Source organism: Podarcis vaucheri (assembly GCF_965113315.1).
Source record: "Podarcis vaucheri genome assembly, chromosome: Z".
Classification (NCBI taxonomy): domain Eukaryota; kingdom Metazoa; phylum Chordata; class Lepidosauria; order Squamata; family Lacertidae; genus Podarcis; species Podarcis vaucheri.
The window spans coordinates 14,815,616-14,828,962 of NC_138758.1; the positions used below are offsets into that span (position 1 = coordinate 14,815,616).

The following is a 13,347-nucleotide window of genomic DNA, read 5'->3' on the forward strand; positions in this document are numbered from 1 at the left end:
CTCCCAGTCTATTGAGTTACATTTCATTAAGGCCACTTGTCTAGCTTGGGGAATTGGTTTTTTGGGGAAAAATGATCCCTGGAAGACAACTGACCAATTGGACTGTTTTAGCAAATGCAGTACAACTGGAGTAAGGGTGGAGGAAAGCAGGCAGTGAGAAAGAAAAATCATGCTCTTTGAAAGTCTTTTTTTTTCTTTTGCAGCTCCACTTTCTCAAAACAATAGTCTATAGATTTGGAAAGGTATTGCTGCTTTCAGGTTAGAGTTGTTGAAACAAACTTTTGCATAAGATTCAATGTTCTACTCCTATTTTGTATTCTACCCACATAATAATGTGAATATTCTCACAATAACAAAAATGCTCAGATTTAGCTGTATAAAAAATCAGTCAAGCACTGGTGGTTGGTGCCCATTGGGACTGATAGGGCAGAAGGCAGAGAGACCAAGATTGGTGGATCAAGAACCAACAACCAGCTGAGCCAACTATTTCTAGTTGTTGTTTTTTACATCCTCTCCCCTACTCTTAGCCAGTTCTGCTTACTTGATTGGTAAGTAAGATTGTTGGGACAGTGCTCCGGTGCCCTGAAAAGCCAGCCTCTACAGCAATCAATCTACATCATCCAATGGGTTAGCTCAGAGGTTTTCAGCCTTTTTGAGTTCATGACTCCCTTGACCAACTACATTTGTCCTGTGGCTCTTCTCTGGGGAAAGACACTTCAAGCTCAGAAGCCCAGGTATGCCACCCCTTGCCTGCAGAGTCAGCAGCCCCCCCGTCCTTTTTCAAACACCCTCCCTTGTGGAGTGTTCTCTCAGGCTCCTTTTCTCTCCCCTCTTCGGAATCCTCCAAGGAGCTTCTTTCACTGCCTCTGGTCTTTGAGACACCTCATCCCACCCCAAAGAGAGGTGCCTCCTCATGCCCCCCCAGGGGCCTGGGAAGAGGATGCCCCCAGCCTTAGGAGCCCAACAGAGACAGAGACGTGAGAGGGCATGAGAGGAGGGAGACACACACAATACTGAGACACAAACAAGTTTGACAAAATAAGTGAATAGTAGAAACTGGTGGCTCAGTTTTTGTACAAACACAATGTGTCTATAAATAAAGTTAAATAGCAGTGAATAGCCTTCGCCTTCCTTTTCATCGCTTCAGACATATTGTGTTTTGTAAGCATTGAATTTATTTCACATAAATATACCAGTTGACTTTTGGACCGGTAACATATTTGTGGTTTACATGGATTGGAGCACTTATAATTATATTCCATTCTTTTGCTTAATTTGCTTCCGTGGAAAACAACAAGCAAGCTGCATCATGTGTGCATTATTCGACCAACAGTGTATTTGTGTCTTGCCCTCTGCAGATGTTGTAAATGGCTCTCCATGCCATGTTGTAGTTTCTGTGCACTTAGTACTGATCACACTAATGGGTTATCAAACATCTTCCAGAGGAATCAGCATGCCAAATCTATGCACTTATGTTGCTAAATGTCAATATAACCCGTCTCTCTTACATGGGTCAGACTCTCGGAACATCTATTCAGTTGGATTAACAGACAGAAATTTCTCATCCACTCCCCTTGCCAATATAATTTAAAAATATGGTATACTCTCTGAAAATACTTTTCCACAATTATGTTTGAAGCAATACATGCATAAAAATCAAATTCATAGTGCACTAAAAGCAATTTTTAAAACTTAATTAAAAATGAGGAGCATCAGTTTTAAAAACCAAACCAAACCAAAAGAAAAACACAAAACCCCCACCAGTTTAAAAACCAAAACCCTTTTCAGTCAAGCATTAAAACATTGGTTAAACAGTCTCCCCACCCCCCAATACAATACATGTTTGTTCTTTTCACAAATATATCCCTTTTAATGAACATTTTCGCCTAATATTTGAATTTTTGTACACACGGGGGTGGGACAGCATCATTTTGGCTCATGTATTGTTCCAGGGTCTGCAAATTAGGTAGGGTTGCTTTAAAGATGCATCAAACTGACTTTGCCCCCCACATTCAGAAAGAAGACTCCTGAAACAAGAAAGTGTGATAATGGAGTATCTGCAAACCATATTGCAGGAACTGCAAACCAATCAACCAGATTCCAATAGCTCAGGCAGCTGAGGATTTTCACTCGCTCTGGAAGGAAGCATCTCTCCAGACTCCTGGACATATGAACAGCCACAAGAGTGGCTCCCAAGCTAAGGATGAGGAGGAAAATATTCCCTCCTTGCTAGGTGAGCCTTGGGTATGAACCCAATATGAACACCCAGGCAGAGCTGCCCAGCATTCTCCCAAGATGTGAATGTCAGACCTACAAGGCACCTGAAGGCATATTGCATGGGCAGATCCCTGAAATGTGTCCTTAACTAAACAATGCCTCTATATACCTACTTTCCCTTTCCCCTCCTGTCCAAACTTCATGCCAAACTGGCAATTATGCCACACCAATCCTGTATGCCAACTGCACTTGTATCCAACAGCAGGTGAAGAAAGAGTGACCAAGATCAGGAATTCCCACCCCAATACCCCCCACCCTACTCAGCCCTAGAAGACCAGTGACTGGAAGAAACCCACACTTGGTAAAGGGAAGGTGCAGCAAAGTTGGGAGAGAAACTGTCTTAAAGCCAAGCTCCTGTACCCTACCTAAGGCCATGCCAGCAACAGGTCAGCTGTTATATTTTAGAGGGACAGGCTGATTTTACATGACATCAACAATGAGGTTGAAGCATTTCGTTGGATTTTCACTGCCCACTGATTTGGGCTATAATGGTCATTACTTTCAACTTGGTTTCTAGCCTGTGAGAAAGAAAGTGAAATCCAATTCACACAAACAGGTAGCTGTGGTGTTTCTGCTATAAGACAGCTGCATGAGCTAGATGTGACCATCACCAATTCAGTAGAAATGACTCAAGGCTGCTTTGTGATGATCCCCCAGTGATATGATATCCGTTTTGTTTTTATAGCAAGTGTAAACATGGTGCTCCTCACATTGTTTTGGACAGCTCCCATCAGCAGTAGCCAGTGTCGAAAATGGCCAAGGTTTATGGGAACTGTAGTCCAGAAACATGTGGAAGACAACACATTGGTTATCCCTGTCCTATAGCTCAGTATTGTCAAGTGAGTCCATGCTTCATTCAATGGTTTTACAAGGTCTTCCTTTGACACTTGCTGAGCTAGAGAATGATTAAAATCAAATTTGTCATAGAAATAGCTTGTGTGTGCAGCAGCTACATTGTATATCACTCCCATGGCACTTGGCTGTAACATCTATGTTGTCTATAGTCTCGCAATATATGGCTCTTTTGTGGCAATACTAATCACGATCCTGAGATCTGAAGTTCCTGGGAGAATTAATCACTAGCAGGTTGGTTAAAGGGGGAAACAATGTTAGACAGATGGCAAAAAGAAATAATGTATGAAGTTTTATGTTATAAACTGTGATTAATTCCATTTTCATTTTAGAGCCCTGGAGGCCCAAAGCTTTTTTTAAAATCCCCAAACCTTATGTGAGTAAATATGGTGGTACTTAAATTTCCATACTAGCGCACAGTGTCAGCTGGTTGTATTTACACTAGCACACTGTATTCAGGGCCAGCCATGGAGGCTACAGCTATTGCATTCAAAGCATACATGTGTATATTTCAGGGTGTTGTTGTTGTTTTTTTAAAAAAAAGATTACACAGATCTTCAGATGGCAGTTCTATCAATGGCTAAAAACCATGTTTGCAGGCGGAATACTGATCAATGGCAGGTACTGGGAAGCTACAGGATGTGTCTGATTGGGATATTGGTCAACATCATGGAATGTTGGTCTACATCATTTTTCAGTCGATGGAAAACTTGGTTGATTTCCATGTTGGAGGTAGTAGGCATGGCCATGCAGTAAACTGCCTTCCCTCACCAACATCATAATAACTTGAGTTATCACAAAACGTGTGAGTAGAGATGGGAGATAAATTTGAACCAGTTAATATTTTAAGGAGAATCTTCCAAATTCTCCCTTTTCAAAGCAGTACATGAACTGAAACACAGCCATGCTTAGAAATTCAGTTATCTGAATTTTGTGATAGAACTATCCAAGCTAGTAATGTGTAAACAAATGCACATACTAGGGTGAAGTGTGCATATAAATTCATACATTAATGAAAGTGCCATACAAAAACATATTAGGGGGGATTGTTTTGCAAATTTTGCATATTAAAAAGGTGTGTATTAGGAGAAATTAGCACTAAAATGCTGATGAGTTTGCAAAAGGAAAAATAGACCAAACTGATGGAGAACCAAAGTTAAGAATGGAGCAATTAAGGAGCTGAGAGAAACTAAAAGTAACTTGTTTGCCCATTCCTAGATGCAGTGCACATATTATTTTTGAATTTTTATTTGTATTCTTTTGCTGCCTTAAGGTTTTGTTTTAAAGGCCCCTCACTCCACCTGCAAATGTATTCCTATGATTGTGCTTCATTTTAGCATTATAAAGAAGCAAGCCTATTCTTTTACATTTACTTTATATGCCCTACTACAGATGAGCAACTTACATATACATAGAGAGGGAATTCCCCCAACCCGTCCCCTGCACCCCAATTGCTCCAATACTGTTAATTTTCAAGCCAGTAAGATAGTATTGCGCAGGTGCTACTAATATTATCTGACAAGTGGAAGCCTGTGAAACTTTACAGAAAGCTTTATGCTAGTTGATCAGAAGCAGAGCAATAGGAATGAATATTCACATAAAAAGCTTTTATTGAGATGAAATGAAAAGAAATTGAACTATGTTGGCTTACAAGGCTGCAGTATCTCCTTGTGCGTGATTTTAGATATGCAAGTAGGTGTAATGGCTTACCTGCTACAATAGACTGCTCAAGGGGCTTTTTGTTTGCTACACTTACAGGTACAATTCAATCTCTTTCAGCTGATTCTGCGTGTTTGCTGCCTTTGTTTAGTAAGTGCAACAGCTTAAATTTCAGGGGATTTTGAGCCTGATTGCTGTCCTTTTAATTTGACGACCAAGGCTGGGGGGGGGGGCAAAGTGGTCTATTGTGTTACCCCAACTTCGTTTCAGCAGGACTGGCTTCTGAATAGTAACGGGATAAATTTGCTTCAGTTTGCATTTTAAGGCATTTTCTGAAACAATATGTGAAGGCTATCTTTCAAAATGGGCATTTCTCCAAAACAAGTTCTCAAACCAAATAGTGTATACAAAACTTCACATGTGCCTTCTCATAAAAGGTGGAGTGTAAATGCAATGGATGAAATAAAATGAATAAAATAATGGTTCTAGAATTTGTAGGGACTCTACATTCATTCATGTATTATTCATTCTTATTTATTTTATTCATCGCATTTAAACCCCACCTTTTACTCCAAGGAGCTCAAGGTGATGGGCCTGGTTCTCCCCCATCTCCCTTAACCCCCCCCCAACAACCCTGTGAGATAGATTAGGTCTAGAGGCAGTGACTCGGCTTCATGGCCAAATGGGGATTTGAATTTTGGTCTCCCAGGTCCTAATCCAACACTCCAACCGCTACACCACATTGGCTCACTTGTCCAGGCGTCTTAAGATGCACAGGGAGCCCTTATGATTACTGCATCCCTTTACGTGCTTCCTTAACCATAAGCATAATGTCAAACAAGGACTTTAGATATCCACTTTAGATATTCATCTTTGCATACCATCTCACTGTTGCTGTGGCAAGGCTATTTCTGTGCGTGTGCATGCGTGTGTGTGGTCAATAATGCTTGTGTAGAGAGACCATATTAAAAAGAGATTTTTGTAATCAAAATTGCAACACAGGAAAAGCTGTTGGAAGCCATAGGGGCCTGAAGTTGTGTATTATGTTAAGCTTCAAAGTTAACTTTACATTGTTAATCACATAAATCTCTTAAATAATTAACATTTGATATTCATTGGGGCTAAGCATTTAGCAGGCTTTAGCAGCAATTAATTAGGTGCTTTCTCCAAAAGTTTAGCAGGCCTTAAAAATAATACTTGTAGAAGATGAAGCTCTTAGCATATTCCACTGATTATAGAAACAGACTTTGTTGGTTTACATCTCCTCAATCCCACCCAAAGTTGCTGTAGGTACAGGTGTTTTAAAAGAAAATGTCATTAATTTTTCAAATGCACCACCACCACCCTACCCATTTTTATTGGATAGGACCAGAGTTCAGAAGATCTTTCCCCTCAAAATCAGGAGTTAACTGGAGTGCCTATACCACTCCTTTGCATACTGATTCCCCTCTTCAATTCTACTTACCTGGATGGTGAAACTGGCAGTGGTGCTTCAGAGACAGCAGAAAGCTGCTGAGAGGAGGAGACTCTTCCATGCCCCAGTACTGCATATGTGTGAATCTGTTCCATGAAAAGTCACATATTCAGCTCTTAAGAACAACAACTGGCATTTGCACACAGTACGTACCTATGGTTACCTATGGTTACGTACTTAATTCGTTCCAGAGGTCCCTTCTTAACCTGAAACTGTTCTTAACCTGAAGCACCACTTTAGCTAATGGGGCCTCCCGCTGCTGCCGCACACCGCCGTGCGATTTCTGCTCTCATCCTGAAGCAAAGTTCTTAACCCGAGGTACTATTTCTGCGTTAGCGGCGTCTGTAACCTGAAGCATATGTAACCCGAGGTACCAGTGTAACACTTTCAAGTATTCAAAGCACTTTACATGCATTCCATTGTAATCTTTACAATAACATTGCAGGCAGTGGTGTGTGGTCGCTGGACTTCGATGACTAAGCTAGCCCCCTAAAGGGTCCAATAACCCTCTCGCCACCTTCCGAAAGCCCGCCTCACTTTGGAGAGGGCTGAAATATTCTGTCAGACACCTAATCCCTGCTTCCCAAAGCCCAGGAAGCTTCTGCCCAACTTAGGGAAGGAGTAATGATGCTCACACACATGATGTCCCCCCCCCCATTGCCCTTACAAGCTGGTGCCTCTGGCCCTAACTGTTCCTCTATGAAAAATTTCATTACATGCCACTGGCTGCAGGGTAAGTCAATATCATTATCCCCTTTACTACAGAAGGCTTGACTGAGGTTGAGAAAAAATGGTTACTTAGTGAGTTCACAGTGAATGTGAGATTCAAACCAGAGATACTCTTAAACCACCATCATTATAAATTTGTCCATGCAATTTAAACTCCTGCCATCTATAACTTAAACAATTTGAAAAATAGATTTCTGCTCCTTCTCTGCCCCCCACAATGAACAGCTGAAAAATACCATGCTCTCCAAAACATGTCAATATTTTTAAATATGTAACCAAGTGAAGGGTGCACGTAGTTTTTATATAATAGGCACTGTTGACACTAAGGAGCTCATCTTGACATAAGGTCAAAATGGAAGATTGGATGTGGAGGGGTTTGTTTTTAACTAAAAAAAATTACTTGCTTTATGCCTTCCTTGAAATAGCTATTTCGGGAGTTAAATACCCAGTGTCCTTAAAGCAGTGTCTTTTCTACTGCTACAATGTCAAGATAACATATTTTTAAATGTCAAGGTGTGTGTTTCTATGTTATTCATGCTTGAGATAGTCTCAGTGTGCCTGCTTTAGGCAACATTTCATGGTTCCTAGTGAATATTACAATTTCTACCTACAACTTCGCCATCTCTTAGAATTCAGGATTTGTTCTGCTTCATCTCACCTAAGGCTGGCCTACTTTGAAGATTGTTTGATTTTTGGCTTTCAAAGTGCTGTAACATTTCACCAGTTACTTTGCTCTGCACTTAACCAGGCTTCCTTTGCTTTTAACTATGAATCAGGCATTTCCCCTCCATTCTGTCTAGATAACTTCATTGTTTACACTACTGCTGTGGATAACATGTTTCCTTCCAAGGAATCTAGCTCTGATCACCTCCAGTCAGCATGGCCAATGGATAAGAGCAGTGGGAGTTGGAGTCCAATAATATCTAGATGAACATGGCGGGTGCTGCTGTGGTTTAAACCACTGCACTGCTTGGACTTGCTGATCAGAAGGTCGGCGGTTCAAGGCCTAACGACAGGGTGAGCTCCCATTGCTCAGTCCCAGCTCCTGCCAACCTAGCAGTTCAAAAGCACGCCAAAAAGTGCAAGTAGATAAATAGGTACCACTCCGGCAAGAAGGTAAACAGCATTTCTGTGTGCTGCTCTGGCTCCACCAGAAGCGGCTTAGTCATGTTGGCCGCGTGACCCAGAAAAACTGTCCGCGGAAACGGACAAATGCCAGCTCCCTCGGCCTGTAAAGCGAGATGAGCACCACAATCCCAGAGTCATTCGTGACTAGACTTAACTGTCAGGGGTACCTTTACCTTTACCTTTAACTATTCCCCGGATAACAATACCAAAAGATTGTTGGTTTGGAAACTCAGTTACTTAGACATTGATTGGTTAAGATCTTCTTTATAAAACAACAACTCCTGGTACAATTTGTAAACATATATTTAATAACACTTTATTCTGTACTGGTCAGTTCTCATCTGGAATATTGCATACAGTTCAGGATGCTACACTTTAATAATGATGAAGACAATGTTGGAACAGGTACAGAGAAGGGCAGTGAAAATGGCCCACAGTCTGGAAACAAATTTTGTGCAGAAAGTGGGTATGTTTAGCCAAGAGAAGAGAAAGCTTGGGTGTGGGTTTGGTTAGGAAGTATGATCATACTCTTTAAAACACCTAAAGGACTGTCATGGAATAGGTCAAATCCATTAGGCCTCAATTATAAGACGCTAGATTTTATTTGAATATTTGGATTCTAAAATAGTAAATCTGCAGCAGTGGCGTAGCGTGGGTTGTCAGCACCCGGGGCAAGGCAAGTATTTTGCGCCCCCTAACCCGTGGATTTGCGCCCTCTAACCCTAACCCCCAGATGTTGCGCCCGGTGCGGCCGGCCCCCCCCTGCACCCCCACGCTACGCCACTGATCTGCAGTCCTAAAAGGGGGTGGGGAGAGAACTGACAGCATGCTGGCCAAGTGGAAGTGAGGAGCCCCTCCATCATGTCTCTCTTTTTCTCCTTTAGTGATTACCCCCTATTGTGAATAATGGGGATTGGGTACAGTACAGTATCTGCTCACATGGTTCTTTTCCTAAAGCAGAAGGATAGCAATTCAGAAGGTTATGGTTCCTTCATGCAACCCATCACACGCACCTTTTTGGGCCTTATCTGTGTCAGAGCCATGTGGCGAGCATCACATATGTTTTTGTGGTGGCAGAGAGGGGACATCAGATGTCAAATCTCCTGCCCCAATATTTGACACCTCTTTCTGCCCCTTGGAGAGGAGATTCAAATATTCCTATAGCCCCCTGGACTCCTTCATGGACCACAGGATTTAAATGTGATAGCATCAATTTTAAACCTTTTCAGACACAGATCCACCTTCAACCCAAACATGTATCTGGAGGACCCACCTTTTAACACATTACCCTTTATTTATATGGAGGTAGTGCTGCTGTTGCAACCCACCTTAGATCAAGCTTCAACCTAGTTGTGGGTCACGTTGAGGATCAATAGTTTGGGCTGTTCCTCACTGGAGGTCTTCAAGCAAGGTCAGGTAGTCTATGTTGGAAATGTTCTAGATCTGGATTTCCTGCATGAACCAGTGGGTTGGAACAGATGGCCTACTAGGGTCTCACCAACATATAAACACATGCTGCCATCAGCTGGAGGCAGAATTTAGCATATCAGAGCATGAACTTGGGGGTTTAAATCTGTGGCTCAAATCCTAGCTCACAAAATTAGAAGAGTGGTCTTAGGCAACCCAATGTCTGTCAGCTTTTATAATTCCAGTCTAGGATATACAGCTCTTTTGATAGTATGCATGATGCTCTGCAAAAATGCTATAGGATTTTACTATTTTGTTTTATTTTTGTCTCTGGAATAACATCCGAAGGAGTGCAGAGATGGCATTTCCTGTATCTATCTACGCTATATGTTTTGCAGAGAAAGAAAGAAAAATCATGACTGCCCTATGATTGTACTGTCTGCACCAGTACAAGAATGTGCACTTTTATTTATTGCTTCAAATCAGGGAAGCAGCCTTGCATCACGATTAAAATGGAGGCCGTCAGTTGTACCAGAGCATTTAGGATTGTATGACAATATGAATAATTTACCACTTGCTGAGGTTTCCCCCTCCCTTTCCATTCCTGCTTTCTTTATATATTCATTTAAAGAAAAAAGTAATTGGATTTCCTGCTATTGAGAATGTGGCAAGATGGTAATTGTAGGTTTAAAGTAGAGGGGGGAGAATTTTTTGACACACATACATCTTGGCAGTAGCACTGTGAAATGGTGTGGAATTCAGGAGAACACATGCCCATAGGATGAAAAACTAATTAACAACATTGTTAGATGAAATGAGGAGAGTCTACCTATTTAAATAAAGTCAGAATATCTGATTATTTCAACAGATCCATCTTTTCCTTCATGGCCCTGACACTGAGTGAATGCAAGATAAGCATCGACCATGTGCTTAAAAGCAGATCCATAGCCATGCACATTTCTTCCCCCAGGGAATCCTGGGAACTGTAGTTTGTTATGGGTACTGGGAACTGTGGTTCTGTGAGGGGAAAACTGCAGCTCTCGAGATTCTCTGGGGGAAGTAATGTACTTTAAATTTGTGCTGGATGTTTTTTCAAATGCATGGTGTGAATCTGCACTATGTTTCAAAAATGGCCTCCAAAGTGGCAAGGAGAATGTTAGCACTCTCCTTCTTCAGTGTGGGGAAAGGAAGGCAACATCATGGGTCATGGATTTGCATAACATGCACATACTAATTTCTATGTAAAGACGCAAATCTGGAAACTGAAATGCAATAGATCTCACCATCATGGAGGAGACTGAGACCAAGCGAACAACGTGTTTGTTCCATGTGCTGTACATCCAGGTGTGACCTGTTGATGGGCAATTTCAAGGTCCCAGTTCCTTTCACTTCATAAGGGTTTGTATATTTAAATAGGACTTCAACTGGAAAGGCCTTTGCAAAAGGGGATTCCTTTAAAAAGAGAACTGTAACATAGAACATACATAGTTTTACACAATCACCTAAATAACAGACATAATTCAGAGAGAAAAGAATTCCAACAACAAAGATCCAGTGTATTATTTGAGGAAAAAGAAAATAGGTTTTGTTTCTCTTACTCTCAGCCATGTACATAATATGGAGGCATTCAACTAAGCATACAACTAAGCATAAAAACTCCCTCAAAAGTACTCAGCCAATCAGGGCATGTGCTGTTTCAGCTAACATCATGCCACTTTGCCTGGATTTTGGTGAAAGCTGTGAAGAGAAAGAGACCCAGAAGACACCCTGGCATCCATAACTAGAAAAGCACCAAATGCCACAAGATAGTTGCACTACTTCCAATCCCAGAACATCAAAACACCAAGATGGGAAAATCAACTTCTGTGGAATGTTGCTTTGGCACAAGCCTAATTTTACACTGCTAAATCCACTGTACACATAAGGTATTTATGTAGCACCATTTTTGTTGACTGCTTAGGATTGCTAAAAAGGAAGGAAGGAAGGAAGGGAGGGAGGGAGGGAGGGAGGGAGGGAGGGAAAGGTTTTCAAGTCATTGGCATTACAGTAGTACCTCGGGTTAAGAACTTAATTCATTGTGGAGGTCCCTTCTTAACCTGAAACTGTTCTTAACCTGAAGCACCACTTTAGCTAATGGGGCCTCCCACGGCCGCCATGCTGCTGCCGCACGATTTCTGTTCTCATCCTCAAGCAAAGTTTTTAACCTGAGGTACTTTCTGGGTTAGCAGAGTCTGTAACCTGAAGCATATGTAACGTGAAGCGTATGTAACCTGAGGTACCCCTGTATTAAGTTAGAGCTGTTCATTTCAATGGGTCTACTTTGAGTGAAAGTCAGTTGAATACCATCCAACTGAGCAATTGAATACCATCCAACTGAGCAGGTGAGGCCAAAGTTAGGCTATTGTCCAAAGGTCAATGCAAGGCCTGGAAGTATTTCTGGACCGCTTGGGGCATTGGCATGCCTCTTGTCCTCCTTAGGCCTTGAGTGGCTCACCCATGAAAGACTAAGTATGCAGGCCAAAGGCTGCCGCGATTCAAGCTTTGACTGGCTAATCTAGGCTACAAAACTCACTATTGATTGTGGGTGAGAAGCGACTTTGTTAGCTATGTGGTGCTATTTTTAGAATTGGAACTTGTGTTGACACCTATAGACACCTAAAATTAATGTTGACTTTGTTATCTGCATGAATGACAGCAATAAATTAACTCCCCAGTGCAGCAAACATTAACTTTACTATTCATCTTGACAGGAATGTTGATTCTATTAATACGGATGACTAGAATAAATTGCATGAAGGGCAACATTTTGTTCATAATGACATTGTTTTCAAGTGAGATGCTTAATACATATTTATTTGCTCCATTATTGATGGCTGCCTCCATTCTGCTGTAATGGAATTCATATTGTATTGACCACGCACTTTTTTTTAAAAGGTAGTTTAAAATAAGATTATTTGAAAGAAATGAAATATCGTAATATGATAACTAATCTCAATACTTACCAGGATGCTTTAAGGGTGTTTATGAAGCCATCAAAACTCCCGTGAACAATGCACTTCTTGATAAAAATGACAATGCCTCTGTATGAGCATTAATCAAGAAAAATTAGTGTCACAAGTAACATTAATTCGATTGTCAAACTGAATTAAATTCTTTTGCATGATTTCTTTCTCTTTTCTTATTAAGCTTAACTAGTGGTGTATATACTGATGAAAATACAGGTGTATTACAGATTGTTTTTACTGGTCCGATTTTCCTTTTCAATAAGTTTCATACTGCATAAGTAGGTAAAACTGGAGCTCGTAAAAGCTTGTTTAAATTTAATTTAAATGGTGCTGAATGTTGCTAGATTTTATGGGTCACTGAATACATTCATATAGTGAGCTTCTGTTTTTCCTCCAGCTGTCTTTGAATATAATGTCAGATACTAAGCCTGAAATTGTCATGGAATCTTCTAAGCATTGCTTCATCTCCCACCCCACAAACAAACCCACTCAATTTAATTTAATTTAAGTTAATTTTAGGTACTCTGGCTTAAAGCGCCACATCTCTCCCTCTCTCTCTTTTAAAGAGAATAGGATGCCCTAACCCAAAATATCTTGTGGTCAAGTAATTTCCTGCTGTAAGCATACGAAGTTGGTAGTTACTCCCCAAAAGGGCAAATTCACTGAAAAATCATTCTACACAAGCTCTACTGAGTGCTATGCTATGTTGGTATGGGTGGTATTCAGCAAAGGTTTGCTCATTGTAGGGTCATTGAAATTAATGGCTATGACTAATTTTAAAAGGCCCACTTTGAGTAAAACTTACTTGAATGCTCC

General features: G+C 41.0%; 1 protein-coding gene across 3 annotated transcripts in view; it reads left to right on the forward strand.

Moving 5' to 3' along the window:
- The window catches only part of PCDH11X (protocadherin 11 X-linked), a 742,005-nt gene that overhangs the window by 233,947 nt on the left and 494,711 nt on the right, over positions 1-13,347 (forward strand). The window lies entirely within an intron of this gene.